We start from the raw sequence: 5,910 nt of genomic DNA, 5'->3' as shown, positions 1-5,910 counted from the left end.
TTCAATTAAAAGTTATTACGGCATAGAAAAGGAGTTACTTATTTTTCGATTAAAGAAAAATCAAACAAAACTTCTGATCTCTAGACTCATAGAACTCAATGCGTTTCAAATAAATTCATTTCAAAATACATACCATCTAGATATGCTGAAGTAACACAGATCGATATTAAGGCATTTCGTGCCCCGCACAAACACTCTTTCGATATGATTTGGGAACTTTCATGAAAATAGTCTATTCATAAGAGTTCGACAACCACAGGTACGGTCCGTAAGATCTGGTATTTTCTCGTATTCTAGTCAATGAGCGGTGGTAGTCCCTTTCCACCAGGTGAGCCTGCGAGTTTGCCACCTATAATAATAAAGAATTTTTGAATCGTCAAAATGTACCTCTACCACAGGTTTCAAAACCGATATCTACCGAAATTGAACAGGGTAGAACACGAGAGGAATCCTGCTTCCATGCGAATTGTAAATGCAGTTTACACTTAACAAATATGAAATGTATACATTAACTAAAACATGGTTGGATGCGTGAACTTGTTAGTACAGATTACCGATGTGTCAAATTCGTGAATAATTCAATTAGGATGCAAGTAATCGAGTTTCCAGTCTTGGGTCAACATCTCTTGCTTGCCTTTGAAATCTTTGGTGAGCTACAATGAAGCTATTCCTGCTATAGTTGATTATTATATGTATTATGTATATATTATATAGTACCATATTTATAAGCTATGAATAAACGGCTTTTTATATTGAAAATATTTTTAAGTACAAAAGATATAGATATCAATTTTTATAGAATGAACTTATATATTTTTTTCTAAATGTAGTTATTTTTAAAGGCAACTTTTGTTACTTCATAATTACATTGTTTTCGCAAATGGAATTTGCGAAAACAATGTAATACCTACCGTAGCGTTGTTTAAACCTTGCGTAGTTTAAAACATTTAATATGGCATGGATGGCAGAAAGCGTTTTTGTTTTATATTATGCAGAAATTATACCTATATTAAAACCTCTGAAACGTGCCGTCTATTCTTGCGTATATATTATATGGATAATATAATAATTATTATATTATCATTAATACCCATGAAATGTAAATGATTTTATTAGACATCTACATAGGTAATATCTCTATAATATATATGTAGAACCTTTGTTGAGATATGCTGTCTATTATATCACGTATTTGTATCATTTCATTACAAGAAGCTTTCTATAGACTGCATATGTCTAAGTAAATCTTCATCGTATCTTTGATTAAATTTCATCGTAAACTCAGGCTTGGTCTGGGTTTAATGTAGAAGTTCATATTTCGAATTGTTCCTCGGATTAAATTTGCAAATTCACAATCAAACAATGTTGTCTTGTATTTCATTATCAGCAGTCCTTATCACCGAGTCTGAATCTTGAATAACTTTTTCTTAGTCGTGTTATAGTGACAATAGTCACACATGGACAATTTTGGTCAATTTTCAACCGACTTCAAAAAGGAGGAGGTTATCAATTCGTCTGTATTTTTTTTTATGTTTGTTACCTCATAACTTTTTATTGGGTGGACCGATTTTGATATTTTTTTTTTGTTTGAAAGGTAGTGCTTCCCTTGGGGTCCCATTTTAATTTTATTTTTTTCCGATGATGGTATCCGTATGAAAACGACATAAGTCTTAAATTTGCATTATGTACGTGTGCGATAAATATGTGAATAACTCAAAATTGGTTGGCACAATTTTGATGATTCTTTTAAAATTATAAAGGACATACTTTAAGGGTAGTTTGGTGAAAGTTTGGTAAGGTTCTGAGTATAGGATCCATGACAAATTAAGGGAACGGGAGGGAACGGAACAATTCTGAGGAGCACGTTAGCAATACTCGGTCGAATCTTTTATTTATGGGTTACTTGGATATTTGAATCACCTTCCGGGACATGTTTATGTTCATGTAATTGTCATAATCGAATATTATAATCAACTAGCGACCCGCCCCGACTTCTCACGGGTGCAAAACTGATATTAAATATACTAAAGAATTTGTTTATTTACGACATCACATTGTAAACTTCTAAAATTGTCAGTGTTTCTTTACTATATTGTTCATTTATTATATACACAAACCTTCTTCTTGAATTACACTATCTATTAAAAAAAACCGCATCAAAATCCGTTGCGTAGTTTTAAAGATATAGGGACAGGGAAAGCGACTTTGTTTTATACTATGTATTGACGGAACTCCTAAACGGCTTACAGTTAGGGCGATTTGGGGCAGAATTTCTTACTGTCTTTAATCAAATTTTGTGTATGTGATGTGATGTCATATGATGTACGACATAGCATACGAATAGTTCTTTTGCAAAGTTTTTTTACTGAGGTCGATTACAGCTCTTTCGAGGGTGGTACCTTGTAGTTTATGCAGCATGACGTATCCGCATTTTCGAAAGTCTATTTTTGCTTTATTCGAAAGTTTCTTTTGAAATTGTCCCTGAAGTAGTTTCTGATTCATATAAACAGCACGCTTAATCTATCCATATTAAGAAAAAAATGTTAGTCTACATCAGCTTCACTTAAAATCAAAAAATAAATAAAATTTTAACAAAAAGAAAAACCGACTTCAAACAAAACAGTATAACTATGTTATATAATCGTAAATCGACTTTTAAGTAGTCTAATATTTTTCATTTAATTTTACCTAGGAGGACTCTCAAAAATATGTTAAATATGCAATTATTATTATTACTTTTTAGTGCATTTTAATTTGTTTTAAAATACTGTTTTGTTTGAAGTCGGTTTTTCTTTTTGTTAAAATTTTATTTATTTTTTTGACTGTTGAAGCGTGTGCCCGTGGCTGGCACCGGCTCCAAATATAACAATAACTATAACTACGTTATATAATCGTAAATCGACTTTAAGTAGTCTAATATTTTTCATTTCATTTTACCTAGGAGGACTCTCAAAAATATGTTAAATATGCAATTATTTTTATTACTTTTTAGTGCATTTTTATTTGTTTTAAAATAGTGTTTTGTTTGAAGTCGGTTTTTCTTTTTGTTAAAATTTTATTTATGTATAGAAATAAAGTTAAACGTGCAATTAAAATACGCAGTTAAAATAAATTAAGTTTTTCTTCTTCTAAAATAGACGGTCTTTCATTAAACAAGTCCATTTTATATTGGAAATCGTGATAGGGCGTTATGGTAATCCGTCTGATTAGGCAACAGATATTTTATAGTCAAATAGCGATACTTAGTATTGTTGTGTTCCGGTTTGAAGAATGAGTAGTAGAGGGAGGCATTATAAAGCTCAAGAGCTATAATTAGTTACAGGATGGCTCTTCGGCGAGAGCTGAAAAAGTGTTAGTGAGTAATATTTAGGTAACTTTGTATAAATGTTACTCCAAGTTGGGGAATACAACTATTAAAAATATATATAATATAATATAATTGAATTATATTTGGAATTAATATACAAGTCGATAACTATATATAAGTTGTTAATTAAAAACATATTACTCATATAAATATCATATATGAAAATCAATAAATACTTACGCTGAACCATCAATATGATGCTAATTGAAAATAAGGTTGCATTTTTTAAATTTAAGTCTTATATCCTAAGTAATAAAAGTGCTACTATATAAAAAAAAACAATTTTAATAACGACTATAAAAAAATTGTTCCGCAATTAGAATGGTAACAACAAGTTATACTGGTTATACAAGTTTTGTATGGAACCAAAATATAATTCAAGTAATAATTTCTCCAATCTCTACGTGACATTTTTTTGGTGAAAATTCGACTATAGCTGTTTATTCTTTTCTCGCTTCGTATCACAGCTAAAATGACTTATGTGAAATTTATGATAATATGCTGTTTTGGTACTTGTATATTAAGATCGGTGTAAATTTTTAAGTCAAAGTTGCACGTTCTGACATTTCATGATGATGCGGTGAGTTTCGAGTTTATCTTATAGAATAGCTTCCTTGTCAGACTAAATAATTACAAGGGATATAGTTTACTAAGATAGCTGAGATGGCCCAGTGGTTAGAACACGTGCATCTTAACCGATGATTGCGTGTTCAAACCCAGGTAAGCATCGCTATATATATGTGCTTAATTTGTTTTTATAATTCATCTCGTGTTCGGCGGTGAAGGAAAACATCGTGAGAAAACCTGCATGTGTCTAATTTAATCAAAATTCTGCCACATGTGCATTCCACCAACCCGCATTTTAACAGCGTGTTGGAATATGTTCCAAACCCTCTCTTTAATGGAAGAGGAGGTCTTATCTCAGTAGTGGGAAATTTTAGTTACTTTACTTTTACTTTACTTTAATATAGTTTACTATAACGCTCGCCCGTGAAATGTGCATAATCTTGTACTCGAAACAATTGAATATTCGAATTGAATTTTGTAGTGTAATGTCGAAATTGACAGCAAAATTTCTAATGATGCTTCTCGTATATGTACTGTCCAATTCCTTAAAACTTTTACTAGTTTAAAGTATCAAAACCTTCGTATAACATACGAAACAGATAAAAAATTGAAGAATATCATATGAATAAAATTTATTGCTTTGTAAATTCCAGAGTTGAAGGTTCTGCAACAGATTTGGACTTTAATATTAACATTGTGGTAAGCATAGAGTATCGTATGTTCCTTTGTAAGGAAGATGATTGCAAAATTCAATATTGTTACTGCATTTCTTTTACTCATAATATTTGAATATCAAGAATTTATATCAAATGTTTTTAATACTTACTTACAGTGGCGGATTTACAAATCTGCCGCTAGTTGGCTAGTAGGCTATTCAATTTTTGCCGCCCCTACTTTTTTTTTTGCAACATTTATGATTTGTGTTCTATCGTCCTCATTACATCAGTTTTTTCCTGTTATTAGTATGATTACAAACTAGGTGATACTTCTGTCAGTTACTAGATTATTTTTCCAACCCGCTATGTAGTGACGAGTATACGGATTACGGACGTAATGTGTATACATATAATTATAAGTTTTTTTAATTTCTGTAAGATAATAAGAAATTTGAGCTAAATTTGCCGCCCCTCTAAATCTGGTGCCCTAGGCTGGAGCTTAATTAGCCTATTGGTAAATCCGCCACTGCTTACTTAGTATAGAAGGCAAGATTATACAGAAGATAAAAAAGCGTAAAGTTCTTATCTGATATCATGCAGGATATATAAATATAAATGGTAATTAATTAACATATTATTTAATTTAATTAGCGCAAAAAAGTAAGTATCGATCTCTTCTCAATAGAATTTAAATTACGAAACTGTGATACCTTGCAATTAATGTAGCATGATTTAAAAAGTTATTGTATCAGATTATTGAATTATTCAAGAAGTAAGCAAGGAGTAATAAGTAATAAATGCTTTTATTTATTTTTTATTTTTTGTTGATTAGGTTGGCGGACTAGCATATGGGCCACCTGATGGTAAGTGGTCACCATCACACATAGACAATGACGCTATAAGAAATATTAACTATTCCTTACGTCGTCAATGCGCCACCAAACTTGAGAACTAAGATGCTATGTCCCTTGTGCCTTCAAACCGGAACACAACAATACTGCGTACTATTGTTTAGCGGTAGAATATCTGATGAGTGGGTGGTACCTACCCAGGCTTGGACAAAGCCCTACCACCAAGTAAAACAAAAGTTGAAGGCACTCTTACAGTATAGTGAGCAGAGAGTTCGTAGAAATCATCACGTAAGGAAAAGGAGGCGTCCTTTGTCTCTCTCTCCCATTATCGCTGTCTCTTTCTATTGTATGTAGTTTCTTACAATATGATTTATACTTCTTATTTTATTTTCACAACTTGTTATTAATCAAATATCTACCGCCGGTTGTATTCCGGTTTTAACATCTTAGTTTCCAAGGTTGTTGGCGC

This window comes from Vanessa cardui, chromosome 6 (assembly GCF_905220365.1).
Source record: "Vanessa cardui chromosome 6, ilVanCard2.1, whole genome shotgun sequence".
Taxonomy (NCBI): domain Eukaryota; kingdom Metazoa; phylum Arthropoda; class Insecta; order Lepidoptera; family Nymphalidae; genus Vanessa; species Vanessa cardui.
Note: the sequence above shows the minus strand (reverse complement) of the source record.